The sequence below is a fragment of the Rhipicephalus sanguineus genome, unplaced genomic scaffold (assembly GCF_013339695.2).
Source record: "Rhipicephalus sanguineus isolate Rsan-2018 unplaced genomic scaffold, BIME_Rsan_1.4 Seq1089, whole genome shotgun sequence".
NCBI classification, from domain to species: domain Eukaryota; kingdom Metazoa; phylum Arthropoda; class Arachnida; order Ixodida; family Ixodidae; genus Rhipicephalus; species Rhipicephalus sanguineus.
This window is the reverse complement of record NW_023614299.1, coordinates 43,781-60,001: the sequence shown is the minus strand read 5'-3', so window position 1 is coordinate 60,001 and position 16,221 is coordinate 43,781.

Sequence of the window (16,221 nt, the reverse complement as noted above, 5' to 3'; positions counted from 1 at the left end):
ATGCCTAATTTCAAAATTGGCACTTATATGAACAATATTTAGCCTCAAGTTTCGCTCCCGGGTGCAGTTTGAGACCGTTATTCATGTTACCGTGCAACACTGACTGTTTGGAACTATGGAGTTCAACCTAGTCCTCTAGTTCAAGCAACTCTCGGAAGCAACCGCTAGCAGAGCAGTGAAATGGGACACGCCGGCGAGCATTCGCCTTTGCGCCGACATGGTGCGAGCAATTGGCGAATGCGAACCCGCGGAGAGCCGTCAACGGAAAGGAGTTTGAAGAGCAAAAAAAGGAAGAGAAATGTGATTTGCACGCAGCTTTTGTTTTGTTTAGAAGACTGTAGGATTGGGCGTACTGGTACAACATGATAATGAGAGCAAATCAGCACAACCGACAGGAGGGAACAGAAGAGAGGACACAGAGCACTGAACTTCCAACAGTTTATTTCTTTTGAATGCCTTCGCTTTTATACAGTTACACACTGTTACAACAGCCATGAGCGGAACACAATGATGTTACAATTAATTCATCACGTGGACAAACCTAAATACAGTACATCTTTTCTCTATCAGTGAGAGCAACAGAGGGGGTACTTACATTAACATCTTCCATGTTATAAGCATTGAATGTCGCTCATGTGATAGTGCCTCATTGTTTTCATGACATGTGTTTCATAACACCATTTTTTCTCGTTTTTCTTATTAATGAATCGTTAGTTCTTTCTGTACTTTGGTTAGTTTCTTTACGTGTGTTCTGTTTTTTGCCCCTCCCCTCTACAATGCTGTAAAGCCCTGAGGGTAAAATAAAATTTTAAAAAATAAAATAATCATCTTTCAAAGAAAAAATCTTGCCTGCCTCGATGATTTTATATGCGATGCGATCTCTGCATTTGGCGACAATGCTACAATCTGAATATCTTGGTCTACACCCGCACGTGCTACAGTGAGCGGACAGCCACACTTGAATTAGCAGGGACAGTTGGGCGAGTTGGTTGAAGTTCATATTTAAAAGGCGCGAAAAAAACCACAACGGACAGGTAGGAAGAAGACAGGACTACGCCCTGTCTACTTCCTACCTGTCCGTTGTGGTTTTTTTCGCGCCTTTTAAATATGAGCCACACTTGCTTTGACCGCTCAGCATTGTACAGATGCTCTTTCAACCTTGCATTTAAACAACAACCCGTCTGACCAACGTAATATTTTCCACATGAAAAGGGCAGCTGATAAACTACGTTACAAAGAAAATCTCTAAATTTATTTGCATGGTTTGTAGTACACGCATGACTGGGTCTGGACGCTGGGACAGACATTTTGCACAAATTGCTCAATTTTTGTGGGACCGAAAAAAGCACTTTCGCATCCACTCGCTGCGCTACTTTTTTCTGATTGTGTGCTATCTTATGCATATATGGAATTACAGCAAAATTCTGTCTCTCTTTGGCAGGTTGGCCTGCGTTAGTGTTGCCACTTGACTGAATATCACGCAACAACATTTCGGCAACAGAAACTTGTGCAGTCGCGGCCACTGTTAGAGGGAACGCGGCACGCCTGGCCGCTCTCTTCGGGCACCAAGCGGGCGCCGCACGAAGTATTGCGGCGCAAGCGCAATCAGCGCCGGAGGCGGAGTTGGCTGCACGTCGTCTGCTATGGTGCCTCCCACTTCGCCGCACGCGCTCTGGTTCAAAATACTGTAGCTCGATAGAAAGTATTTGAACTGGGTTATCTGGGTGCGCCGTTCATGCTACACCCAGTATTCGGCTTCGAATTTCAGACGTTCACTTTCGTCGCAAAATGAAGTTGGTCGCTGAAATTTCACTAGGTTACAAAAGGAAATAGAGCACGTGGCATAAGATTAACAGCGTGTGCCTTGGATGCTTCACATGTCAAACAGCGCATTTAGGCGACGAAAGTTATGCCCACCTTTTGATAAAACTCTGCTCGTTATGAGTTTAAAAGGGGCTGCATGTGTTCTTAGAGTGGCATTTCATCAAAGCAATACCTTCTGGCATGGCCAGAGTTCCTGACAATGAGCGCTGGGAAATCGTCGAGCTCTATGTCAAGGGTAGGTCGCAGCGAAAAATCGCCGACGCGACGGGAAGAACGCTCAAGACAGTTAACAGGACCGTAAGCGCATTTAAATCTTGCCGCAGGATCGAGGATGCTCCGCGGAAGCCGAGGTCTTGAGTTACGACTGAACAAGAGGATGCTTGGATCATTGCGGCGGCAGCCGTGAAGCCAGGTCTCTCTGCTCAGCAAATCAAAAATACCCTCGACTTGAGAGCATCCGTGACAACGGTCAAGCGACGCCTCCGGGAAGCGGGTCTGAAGAGCAGGATTGCAGCCCAAAAGCCTCTTCTTCGCACTCAGAACAAAGAAAAACGGCTGCAGTTTTCTCGACAGCATGCGCAACGTTCAAGTGAGGAGTGGAAGCAAGTTGTCTTCACAGACGAGTGCACGTTCACCACATCGTGCGATCAGCAAGCTCGTATTTGGCGCCCTGACAACACCCAGTAAGCTACACGATAATGTGTTTTTGCAAACGTGCTTTTTGTAAGAAAGAAATGTGCTTCCAGCATGGGCTTCCAATTTTGTACTGTGAATACGTTTAAATGGGTGTGTCATTCCGTTTGCATGCATACATATCGAGACTCCCGGATGCTTTCGTTTTCATGACGATTATTGATTATGAGGTTTAACGGCCGACGCTACCCAGGCGATGAGACGTGTCGTGGGGGGGAGGAGGGGCTCCGGATTAATTTTGACCACCTAGGAATCATTAACATGCACGAAATCGTTTAGAAGAACATAATGACGACTTACAAGACTGCAGTTAATCGTAAAGGCATTTCAAACACTGCACGTATAAACATAGCTTGAACAAGTTCGTAAAGGCTTCAGCTATCTGTACGTTTTCTTATTTTATGCATTCACAATCAGTAGTCTAGACACCCAAATGTTCTTTTCTTTTTTTCCTTGATGCAGGCACCAGCCAAAGTTCTTACAAAGAGTCTCGAAAAGCGGAAGGTCAACTGTAAGTGTCTGGGGCATGATCACAAAAAATGGTCTCGGACCTCTTGTGAGAATCGACGGCAAGTTCACAGCGAACAAGTACTGTGAAATTTTGACCACAGTGGCCCATCGTGAACTTGCAAAGGTGCACTTCTCCAGTGCTGGTCCTGTATTCCAACATGACCGTTCGCCTGTGCACACTTCGAAGAAAGTTGAAGCTCTACTACGATAGCTCAACATCGCCGTTTTAGAGTGGCCGCCCCAGTCACCAGACTTCAATATTATTGAAAATATTTGGGGCCAAATGAAAGCGGCACTCGCATCCAAGCCCCTCCATGGAATGTCAAGGGACAGTTTTTGGAGAGCAGTCCACGCTGAATGGGAATGCCTTAAGCTGGATGCCACCCTTGTGGATTCATTATACAGTTCCCTGCCATGTAGGATGGCTGCCGCGATTGCCTCTGGGGGACATGCAACCAGGTACTAAAATACGCCTTCGTCATTGGTTCGGACATTGCACCCTGCTGCCTCGATTGTCTCCGAAAGGAAGGAGACCATCATCTAAGCTTCATTTGCAGCCGTGGTCTTGGCTTCATCGTATAGATAACAAATCTGAAGCACAGATTTATCAATGTCTCGTTTGTCGTGTGATTTTTTACTTCCTTAGCATGCCAATTCTGAAACCCACCCTCTGTGATCAAAGGGAACTTTTAGAAGTAAAAGGCGCAGTTAAGGGGGGACGTGGCTTTCGGTACCAACTTTCTTATTTCTTCATGGATTTTGATGAAAATTGGCACACTTATTTGAAATGTTTTTTTAATGCTGCTGTAGAAATTTCATAAATATATCTTTACAACTTTTTGATTTACAATATATTTCACCTTCTGCTCTTGTTCCGAGTCTGACTCGGTTAAAAAATGCAATAGGAAACTCGTTCAAAGTGCTATGCATTCTAAGATGATTAATTAGGGGCATGACATTCTTAGATTTTTTTTTATTTGCAACAAAATTTTTTTTTAGTTTTCATTTTTCATGAGGTGACTGTGCAACAGGCATCGAGGCTTTGTGCAACTCGTCAAAATAGCTAATTATCAAAAAGTCATACTAAAAAAAGCAAGAATGTCACGCCCTGAACTGTGCTTCAAGGAATATAGAACAAAAAACGGAACTGTAATAGACCCAGCGGGCAGTGAGAAATCAGCGGAACAAGCGAAGCAGGAAGCAAGAAAAGTCATTTTGAGAAAACGGCTTTTAAAGTTGTACCAACGATATTACTTCATGAAAAGACACTGGGGTCGTAATCTTTTGAGTCCTTCGTAATGTGCACTTTCTTGAGTACAGGCCTTTCATCGGTTGTGCCTTTGTTTTCTTTCTTTTTTCTTAAAATCCTTTTCTGATATACAAAGAACATGTAGCATGAATTTTAAACGAAGTTATGAAGTGGTGTAATAGACATGACAAAAAACAAGATATTGTAATGCAAGTAGGTCATGTACTATGATGATTTGCCAGCTTTCTTGTATTCATGCTCTCATTAACATAATTAACAGTCTTGATTGCAATTGATCATTGAATCATTTTTATAGGATACTAAGAGCGGCTCTCATCATGGCAACCTATCCCTTCCACCTAAATAACAGGCAGTTATGGCCAAGACATTGGTGGAATAGGAATTCCTTAGCAGTTTATTCAAGATGCGAACTGGGCGGATATGAATTCATCTCCCTGTTTCACTCGTCAAGCTAATTTGTAAACCTCGCCTGCGATGCGCTTCATCATTCACCCGGTCGCGAACACGGTTTTCTGCGAGGCTTTTATTTTTTCAGATGATTCATGAGCGCTTACGGCGATACCAAGCACGGCCCCAAGCGCGCCTAAATTGCATCACCAGTGCTTTATTTCACCTCTAAGTGCTCAGCCGCATAGTCCGGGAAGTCGGCACGCGATGTGCTGTGTGGCGGCGTTCGGTGACGATGCGCAATATGCCTAGGTGCGGCGACGAAAAATAGGCGCGCAACGTGTTTGGCCTCGCATTGCGGGACGCCGAGGCGCGCCCGCTGCGCGACGAGCTTGGCCGTGGGGCCCGCTGCCGATGCGTAAAATGACCATCCGCTGTACCGAGAAGCCGGCGGGGGAAGCGCTTCGTTCCTTGCGAAGAAGCACACTGCCGCGAGTCCGCTAACGCGTTGCTCTTGCCCGCAAAGTTCGAGGTTCATCTCGCGTGCCGACGCCGTGAGCGGAGTTAGGCCTCGTGACGACTCCGAGCAGTAGACGCGCCGGCCGCGGTGCCCGATGTTTCAAAGCACGTAATGCGTGGTCGCGAGTACAATGAGTCGTCCTGCGATCATCTTCGTCACGACGTCCGAAGTGCGCATAAGCAGAACCTCCAACCAAGGATCCGACGAGTCAACGCTAGAGAGTCGGTCCGAGACGCGCGTTTGCGATGTTCGCTACGAGTGCGGCGCGCCATCGTAATCCCACCGAGCTTCCGCTAGTAGCTCCAAACTAAAACGTAGTTCTTGTTCAAAGTTATCGTCGAGCCGTGAACACAGAGCGATTGCGAACACGCAATGAAGTAGCACGACTTTCGACAGCCGTGAGCTCGAGACGCACGAGCTGCAGACGACGATCTCCCGGAGCAAGCATCGGACCAATGGCGAGGCGCGCTGGGGCAACATGGCGGACGCGGCCAATCGGAGGGCTCGAAACGACCTTCGAACATTTGCTTTTTGTGCGCTTGTTTTCGAAGGGAGGAGCCAGCTGCAGCGGGGAATTTGAAGACGGGGAAATGCGCTTTCCGATGAGCCAAAGATATCGGCGCCCGGTGGCGTCATTGCGGAGCTACGATTTTTTGAAAATCAGTGTTTTTTTGCAATTTCCCCAATAATTTTCGCCACCTCGGCAGGCGCAACAATTTTTTTATAGCACTTCTACGCGGTTTTCGGTGAAGATATTTTGGAATCGGATATAAAAAGGGCTACAGAAACTGAAAATGTGATTTTCAAAGAATCGATTTTTTTGCCATTTTTCGCGATACGAAAGCCGCGTCCCCCTTAATATTTTAGGCGTACAGCACGCCTGCACGCTTTCATAACTTATTTAGAATAGTATCTATTGACGCGCCATTGCTACAGGGTTTGTGTATTCCAAAGCACGCGCGCAATCTAGGTTTTGCCACTCGAGGCGAAGTGGGAGGCACTGTAGCAGACGACGCGCAGCTAACTCCGCCTGTGGCACTGATTGCGCTTGCGCCGCAATAGTTCGCACGCCGCCCATCGTGACGCTCCACGGAGCGCGGTCACCCGCTCCGTGTTCCCTCTAACAGTGCCCGCGACTGTACATGGCTAACCGCAAGAAGAAGCATTAAAAAAAGCTAAAGATGTCCGTGACAAGAGCTCCAGTTCTGGCCTACTTCGATCCACGAAAGCAGCTAGAAATCCAGTGTGATGCAAGCGGATCTTGGACTCTGAGCAGCTCTTCTTCAGGACAGACAGCCAATCTCCTTTGTTAGCAAAGCACTGACACTGACGGAAGTTTGATATGCACGAACAGAAAAGGAAATGCTGGCCATCATCTTCGCCTTAAACAAGGTTCATCAGTACACATTTGGTAAAGAAACGAAGATAATCAGTGATCATAAGCCGCTGCAAGCAATCATGAAGAAACGATTGGATCAAGTTCCAAGACTATTGCAAAGCACGATCCTTCAGACGCAAAGATACAACATCACAATCGAACACAGACCAGGAAAGGAATTACCTAGTCTTGGCTGACACGATATCTCGGGCCTTCCTTCCCAACGAAAGCAAAGAACAGGAACTTGAAAATATCAATGTCGTACACTACCTCCCTGTGAGAAAGGAAACCTTGGAAAAGATTAGAGCAGCGACTGAGAGTGATGACTCACTGCAAAGACTGAAGTCAATCAGCCAACTAGAGAGACATATCAACCGAAGCAGATGGGAACTTCTGCCGGACCTCGAAGAGCCATAAAGCTTCTAAAGAGGCTCTAGGATTTTAGCGTAGGTAGAAGGATCGACTCCAAAAATGGAAGGATGTTACAAGAAGGATCCAGAGATGGCGCAACCATTGCGTGCAGTGTCTTACGCAAGCCTCACGCCTCCTTCGATATTCTCTTGGAGTTGGCAGAAAGACATATGACTACATAATTAACTTTTTAGCTAACCGTACCGCAACCATACATATAGGCACAGAACAATCCCCCTCGCATGCTTTGGGAAGCTATGGCACGCCTCAAGGATCAGTGCTTTCACCTTGTCTTTTCAATCTCTCTATGATGCTGTTGGCGTGAGCATTGAGATCTATCCCTGATCTAATGTTTTTGCTCTACGCCAGCAATATCACTCTTTGGATGACTGGCGGCTCCGATGGAGAGATTTAAGAAACTCTGCAGGCCGCGACCAACACAGTCGTGGCACTTGCAGGGACTATGAATCTTGCACGCTCCCATCAGAAATCTAAGCTACTGCCATCTCACCGAAGGGACAAAAAACATATCTAATATAGAGGTCATCCTAAACCACATCCCTGTTACTAGAGTGAATAGGCTCCGTGTGCTTGGTTTACACATTCAAAGCAACTGGCTCAACACACACACACACACACACTAAGTACACTTCACAGCACAGCTGATCACATCCTGCGCCTTCTAGGTCGGGTCTCTAGTAAACAGGAGGACTAAAGGAGGCCAAACTCCTCCACTTGGTCCAGGCCTTCGTCATCAGTAAGATTACATTTGCAACACCCTATCTACATTTTCTTAAATCAGAATTCGATCAGACTGACAGCTGTTTATGCAAAACATACAAATATGAACCTCCACTGAAAGACTTATGCATACTGGCACCTTGAACGAACACCCTTGCTGAACTCACAAAGGCCCATCTTACATCGCAGTATAACAGACTTTCAAACACTGTGACAGGCTGACACATTCATTCTACAAACTCTTTTTGTCACTCCCGCACCCATCACCACGGCTAAGTACACTATCCCACACCACATACACGAGAACCTCTACATTCCCCCACTTCCCAAAAACATGCACCCTGTGCACCTCAAACAGCACTGGAGGCAGCACTCAAAGGCTCTCAAAAAACAATTCTGCTCCTCAAATGATGAGCTCTATGTTGATGCCGCCGATTATGGCAACAGGAATCATTATGCAATATCAGCCATCAACTCTCACGGCGAGGTCACTGTGGCCACCTCCATTCCTGCCTCTTTGGAGGAGGCGGAAAAGGCTGCCACAGCCCCAACCCAAGTACAGTGTACCAGAAGGGGGAGTGGATTGAACGAAACTGTTGCGCCGCATCTCGGGTGATGCTCCGACGGGCGATCGTAGCGGCGGCGCTGTAGTCACATTGTACTGAAGCTGTGGAGAGTGTCTGTATATGGCGTGCGCGCGTCGCAGCCTACGAAAGCGTGTAATTGCGCGTTTTGAGTGCGTTTAATGCATTACTGAGCTTCAATAGGTGTTTCAACGCCTGCTACGCGCCATGGTGCATGAGTGAATATGCAGGCGTGCCAAAATTGTGCTGAGATATTTCCTGTTCTTGTAGCCTGCCAACACCCAAAAAAGGTGACAATCGGATTTTGCGCACATGCATCTAGCTGCACACTGATTGCTGTACGGTTTGCAAGCAACACTGCGAGCCGCGCTACAATATAAGTGACTACGAACACTGACTACGAAGAAATAACAAACCAGCGACGAAAGCCTACAATTCTTCTGCCAGCAGTCTCTACGATATTCGCAATGTCCATAGACTGTCGCGCCGCCAAGCGGAATTCAGGAGCGTCCTCTCGAGGAGGGTTAGTAGACGACAAAATGGCAGCACTACGCAGCCGCTCCTTTGTTCGGCTGTGCTAGCCTCAGTGTTAACGCGTTGGCAAGAAAAGAACACTACGACTTTGCATGTTCCCTGCAGCAGTGAACAAACCGGGCCCTCCGTCACACAAGAAATCCGATTCGTTCTTGCGAGACGCGAAGTTTCCGTGAAAATGCGTGGCAACTCGCGCTTTCAATGCTAGCCCACAGCGTACACATACTATCAGCTTCGCGAAGCTTTCTGTCGCCGCGTAGGTCAGTTAAATGTTATCGTCTGACATATTCAGTTGAAGCTCACCCTGTTTTACTTGCATATAGCATTGGTCAGTGTTTCTTGTAGTGCATGAATCCCATAACACTGTACGCGAGAGGTCGCGCGGGCTCGCGATGTGCTCTTGTATAACTGAGCGATCTCAAGTTGGCGATACATTAAAATAGGGCCTCTATCCTTTGTCAGCAGAGCGCTGTTACGAATCATGCGAGCGACGTTTCAATCATGCGAGGACGCGTCTGCTCGATGCCTTTCGTGGAGCGAACGCTTTCCACGCCGTCCTTCGCCAGTGTGTTGGGTTTCGCAGCCAGTGCTGCGCCGCTTGTTTTTGTACGTTTGTTGATAGGTGGCAGCACACTGCAAGCGATTTGCTTGTTGACCCATTTGAGGGCAATATCAGCAATATGGCAGTATGTTCTCCGCGCCCAGATTGCCAAGACGTCTCTCTAATTGTAAACGTGGTGACGCGGAGTGGTCGAAGTCGTTCGGCGGAGGGAATTCTTCGGGTTGCTGTCAGCAGTGATGTTGGAAGAAACCATCTTGACGACAAGGATTTTTCACTGGACGTAGAAGACTGTGAAAGCACCGAGAGTGACAGCGACGATGAACGATCAGCTGCTACTCACGAGGAGCGAGTTGCACTTCACGTCCCCTCGTGCGTTAATGTTCTTTCACGCTCGTAAGTCACTTTGATTGTATTTAATGTATAATATCCTTGAGCGAGATCAAAATAAAAGCATAGTTCCTCTTGTGCATTGCATGTATCACAATTATTGTGGATATTATGGAGCGCCGCATGCCGCCAACACGATCGAGCTCGACCAGCGAAGCGAAATGGTTAGAGCGATGGAACATGCAGTCACGGCCACAATCCACGCCTCTCGGCTAACTTCTTCGACGTTGCGAAAACCATACGTGTGCATTCTTTTCGATTGTGCTGATCGAACCTGCAACGTGCGAGTGAAGTGAATTATTGCACATGGCTAGAGTCTCAGCATGGCTGTGACACAAGCGCTACTGAATGGGATGTTAAATGCTTGTGTTCCGTTGAAGACGTAACTCCGCGTTCCCGACTGCGCAAGTAATGACGACGGCGTATTATGTTTGCAAACCATCACCACGTTAAACGTGCGGTCCCGTGCAGCAGCGATGGCGCTACTCGCTGGCGGCCTACTACTGCGGCAAATCCGTCAGGCAGGCTCGGTACGTACTACCTGGGAGTGCCGTTCAGCTCATACGTCAATTCTAGTTCATGCAGTTTTATGTAGCATGCACATGATTTCACAAAGCATCATTATGCACGGTAACGGAGCTGAAATATAACCTTTCACACCGCAGCAAATATAATTAGGTGGCGAGTACTTAGCACTTTCCATGGTTTCGGGAAAGTATTTGTCTCATATCCATTTCAGCGCAGCTCATGACTTCATCCAGTGAAAGTGGCACGGGCCGTACGTCCGCACGTCCTATTTGTTCCTATGCTAACAAACGGGTTGACCCTCCTCCTGGCGCCATCTTGAAAAGCACGGCGCGCCACCTATAGTTCATGGGCATTGCGAATATCCAGAGCATTGATCCCTGTATGAGCTGCAATTCGCTCGATTGTTTCATGAGTCCCCTGAGTACGAATGACTCTATCACAACATTTATATTAGTGACGGCTGAGTCCTGCCAGTTTTGCGCTGTTTCTTTAACGCCGAAAGGATATCTTGTTTCAACAGCGTGCTTCCGCGGTTACGATTCATCGGTTATGCTACCTCTGAGGGCTTAAAATACCAGGAAGGTGAGCCAGGAAGCCGAGCCGAAGGCGCGTGTTTACCTCCGAGGCACAAACTTCATGTATGAGGGCTTATCTCAAGCATTTTAAAATGCGCAGATGTAAATATAGCCCGTCAGTTATTCTGCCTAAATTCATTGTAGCCAGTTCTCCTTTTCAATGGACATCTTATGTTGCACTTTTCCTGATCTTCTATCGATGCCATTAGAAAAACTTCTTTTTGACAACGTTTTGTATTAAGTCGAACCCACTTATAACGATCCCACATAGAACAATCTATCGGTTATAACGACCACATTTGTGTGCACTTACGATTTTCCTATGTTAACCATTGAAGCTGCGTCCAGATATAGCGAACATTTTTCAAAAGCCTCCTACTTTTACAACGAACACTTCAGACACGGTCGCGGTAAAAATATGGCGCATACGAAGCGAAAAAAAAAGTTCAAACATGCCTTCTAAAGCGTGACAGGAGCGCGCGCTCGCGCGTGCCCCGCTGCAGTTTACTCACGACTAAAATACCCAGATCGGCGAGCACCGCACGCAGATTTCGGACGCTGCGAGCGAGGTCGCTCACTTTCCAGCCTTTTCTTCAGTGGAGAATGGCAGTGAGGGGGAAAAAATAGTAGGCAGCATGAAGCCTTGCGGTCAGCTTTCGCACGGTAACCTTTCCTCACGCCGTTCTCTGCAGCTACGACCGCCTGCGATGAACCAAACAATGCCTTGGAACGCAAGAAGGCATAAATGCAAGAAGTGATAACCGCGATAACTTTCCATCGCAAAAAGGTTCACTGCGTCCCTAAACTCGTCGACGCCACAATGTGCCGCAAAAGGTCGTCCGTCTTTTCGGTAACGGCAGAGACCGGTCGATCGGTGATTACGACTTGCGCGCGATTGCGGCGATGCTTTCGCGGATAAGCATCAGAAATGAGCGAAGGCGAGGTGGCGGCCGTCGAAGAACGTGCCGTTATGCCTTATAGCCGACAACCTTATCACAGTCATCTGTAGATATCTGCTCGGCTGCGCGTGTGGCGTACGCCGTGCACTGCGGATTGACGGCGTGACGGCGGTACGAGCGCGCCATGCTGCCGTTCGCAAGTTCGCCGCCGCCGCTAGTACCGCCGCGTTTGTAGAAACGAAAGTAGCTCGCTGTTGTTAATGTCGATGCACGTCGATAGCGAGCATCGACAGCGAAGACGTCGATGCACTGACAGCGAGCGTATACTGCGTGTTTGACTAGGTGACAACTGAAGTGCGCCGCGCATCGTCGTGTAGGGCCGCGAGAGCATCGCGGAGACTTATAGAGTGCGCGTTGCTAGGAAAATGCTTGTTTTCGCCGCGTTGAACGAAGAGACCAGTCGCCGCACCCGTCCGTATGTGCACGGTCCGGAGTGAAGAAGCACGAAGAACGTACAAACGCGCGCATACATACAGAAAGCGGCCCGGCAGTGACTCCGCGACCCGAGTAGGCGACGCGCTGCACGCAACTAGCCAGGGATGATCGGCTCCACGTCGCGGCACCGCGCTTCGGTGAAACGGTGTCAGCTCATTGCAAAGCCGGTTAATTAACTCGTGAGCACGCAGCGGGCGTCGCTTCACGACGCGATAAGGCTTAGCTTATCACCGAAGGGGTTGTTAGCACTTTAATAAAAGTGCACAAAGAAAAAAAAAATGGCTTGGCCGCTGAGCGCACGTTTTTAAGGGCGAGTCCATATACAACGAACTACTGATATAACGACCACTTTTCGCGACACTTTCGAGTTCGTTATAAACGGGTTCGACTGTATAATTTCATTGCTTTATCCGTAAAGTGTCAAAAGTGAAGCCGGGAGTGGCGGTGGTGCTCTATGCTTTGCGAGATTATGGTGTGTGTGTGTGTGTGTGTGTGTGTGTGTGTGTGTGTGTGTGTGTGTGTGTGTGTGTGTGTGTGTGTGTGTGTGTGTGTGTGTGTGTGTGTGTGTGTGTGTGCGCGCGCGCGCGTGCGTGCGTGCGTGCGTGCGTGCGTGCGCGTGTGTGTGTGTACACATTTACACGCACAAATACGGACAGTAAAGTATCCCCTACCCACCCAGCGCCTAGCAATAACACTATCCGTGCAACGCACCTGAGGACGACCGTTATTTGTACCGGTCGATTTACCTTTGACTTCCAATACCTGTGAGCCCTCGTAATGTCGAAGAAATCACATTTACACAGCGTATTTGTAAAGATACGCACCGTACACGCAGCTTCGCCAACGCGCGGTAAATGTTCGGCGTGCTTTCGGCACAATGTCAGTACACAGCTTTCTGAGCACAGTTAAATTCCATTAGAGCAGCTCACTTACTCTCAATAACGTAGACGCCCAATCACCACCACAAGAAAGCATTAGGACAGAAGAAATCAGAATAAGACACATCCTTTTTGTTTCCTCTGTCTCTTTTCTTCTGGCGGTCGTTCGGCGTCTAGTTAATTGAGAGTAATTGTTCTAACTAGCCCAGCAATGAGTTCGGCTAAATTACACTGAGATCGTGAATATTCACGGCCGGTGTCAGCCTGTTTTCATTTTTATATTTTGCGTACTTTCCAGCAGTCACTTCAGCTACAAGAACTGATTTGCAGTATCTCTCAAAGGCATATATGAAGCAAGCATCCATTAAAAGCTTTGAAGTTTCGTCCATCAGGGCTTACGACGACAATTCCTACGCTTAAAGGGACACTAAAGAGAAACAATGAATTGGTTTAGATTGATAAAGTGTGCTCGGAGAACTCTTATGTAGTTTATTTGACCACCATAGGTTTATTATTAGAGGAGAAAACCAAGTTCAAAGTTTCATTTTTAAATTTCCCGCCGAACTTTGTAATTCGTGACGTAAAAGGTTTCAAAGAGCATTCAACGTATTTTGATGCCACTGGCTCGACTAAATTTCCACAAACTCGTTATGTCAAGTCTCTGGCCCCCTCAGAGGACAATGTACTTCGATTTAACCGATTAGGAACTACGTAGGCCCAAGCAGGCGCCGTCAAAAATATGTGACGTCACAGCAAATGGTGCGGGAATTCCAAGGTGGCGTCGCCACCTGTATTTTCTTTTTGCGCGTTTTCTCGCTTATTAAGCATCTTCTCGCAGCAAGCGTGGTGTTTTTGGTATCGTGGAAGACTACTTTACTAATGCTAGAAAAATCGTTTTGCTCTTTAGTGTCCCTTTAAATAATGATAGACATGCAACGAAAGCCACATCAGTGCCGATTAGCCAGGTGCCGCCGACGCGTCCAGCAGTTCTAGCGCGCGGCACCTCGCGCCTTCAGTACCGAGCGACTGCAGCGCCGCCGCTACGGTCGACGTGGAAGGCATCAGGCGGCGAGGGGCGTTCACACCACTCGACAGTTCTAGTACACACTAACCCAAGCACCCACGCTCAATCGCGAGCTGGTGTGATGACTTGAAGAAATGGCCACAAATGCAGGCACTACATCTAATGTACTATTTGTTGGAGACGGAGGCGTGCAACCCAAGAGAAATGAAGTCATTTTGAAGCATGATGCACTTCGATAGCAGTTGCCACAGCCAAACACAGCGCTGTGGTTGCCTGTCGACCTGTGCTCATCTGAAATTTCTATTTTTGGCAGCACAACTGCAAGTCGAAAAATAGGAACATACTGACCTCTCACACACCACGCAATGCAAAACGCGGGAATCTGAACACACTAGTGGCAGTGGCTGCATGGCTGGGTACACAGTGGAGAGAGAGAGTGAGAAAAAAGACATGGCTGATCCCTCTGTCATAGGAATCTGTGTAACACTAAAGTGAAAAGTGTCTTCACAGACGTAGTTGAGCGTTTGTTGTGTATTGTTTAATCACAAGGGCGAAGGAATGAATGCGATAGCAGCAAATTGTAATGTCACGCGAAGAACGGCAAGCAGCTCGAAACATGCAACGCACTGCTCAAGCAGAAAGGATGCACGGAAAGAAGATACACAGGATGAGCGCGAACTAACAACTGTTACAGCTCGGCAGTTAAAGTGCGCTGCTCAAACACAAAGGACGCACGAAACGAACGCACAACGATACACAGGATGAGCATGAACTAACTGTCACAGTTGTAACTTATATGTGTTAGAGCAGCGTGCTCATTTCACAAAAGCGGCCGCGGCAGTGAGCGAAGTGACCTTCGTGCTCTCTGTAACTTCAACGCAAACTTGCGGTGAGAGCACAAGACGTACAAACCACCGCCATCACGAGATAAGTGCGTGCACACAAACAACCACGCCTTCCACCTTCAACCACACCCTGTAGAGGCGCGCGCTCATCGTAACGCGTGCAGTGACGAGCTCTGAGCCCTCCGCACCATCTTGCTAGTGATAACGAATACACGCTGCAGTGCCACCAATCTGTGAGGACCGCCACCGGTAAATGATGTATATAAATAGCTCGCCGTTAGTACGGTGAAAACAAGCCGTTTGTGGCCGAGTCATTTTGCACCGCGCGCTGCAGAGCAAGAGGTCGTAAGTTCGACTTCCGGTGACGGAATCTTTTCTTCAAATTTTACATCATATCCATGACGGAAATACGTCAGTGGAGCTGTGGTGGACCCCGGCATAAAACACTTTCATGTTAAAATGTACCAGTTCAAGGCTATGCCCCTCCTCTTCGTGAAAACAGTGTATAGTCAGAACTGTTTTTTTTTTTTTTTCCTTGCCTGCTGACTGTACTGTTGCTCGTTTACCGTATAATATACCATCCTTGCTCTAATTTAGGCCAATAGTTCTTTCAAATACTTACGAACCAAACTGTCAGGTCGGCTTAGATTTAAGGATTTTAAAAAATGCACCAGTTTCTAATCAAAACTGAAAAAAGTATTTCGTCTGAAAAAGTATTTCGTACTGCTAACACTGCCTAAAAAAGACAGTTTCATGGCAGATATTGGCCACGCCAGTAGCCAAAAGGATGGCCACCACCAGTTATCGTTACCAACAGCATAATGACCATCGAGATGCATTTGCTGATCGCTCACACCATTGTGGCTGTTAAGTGCACCCCACAACTCGAGGTGTGACTGATGCCATGCTCTACCACAAGATATATTTCGCATTTTTGGTTACAGAAGCCAACTTGAAACGTGACAGCAGCCACCGACAAACATAAAAGCGCAATTAATCACCAACAATCCGACTGCACTAAGCATTTCCAACTATCTTTAGAAGAGTAGAAGTTTGGGCCAGTTGGTGATGCGAATTTGGGAAAGTGAAGCGCCAGTTGGTGAAGCGTATTTGGTAAAATGAAGCGCAATAAACAATGCAGAAAGGTGAGTGCTCATCCCATCTGTCTCACCTTTC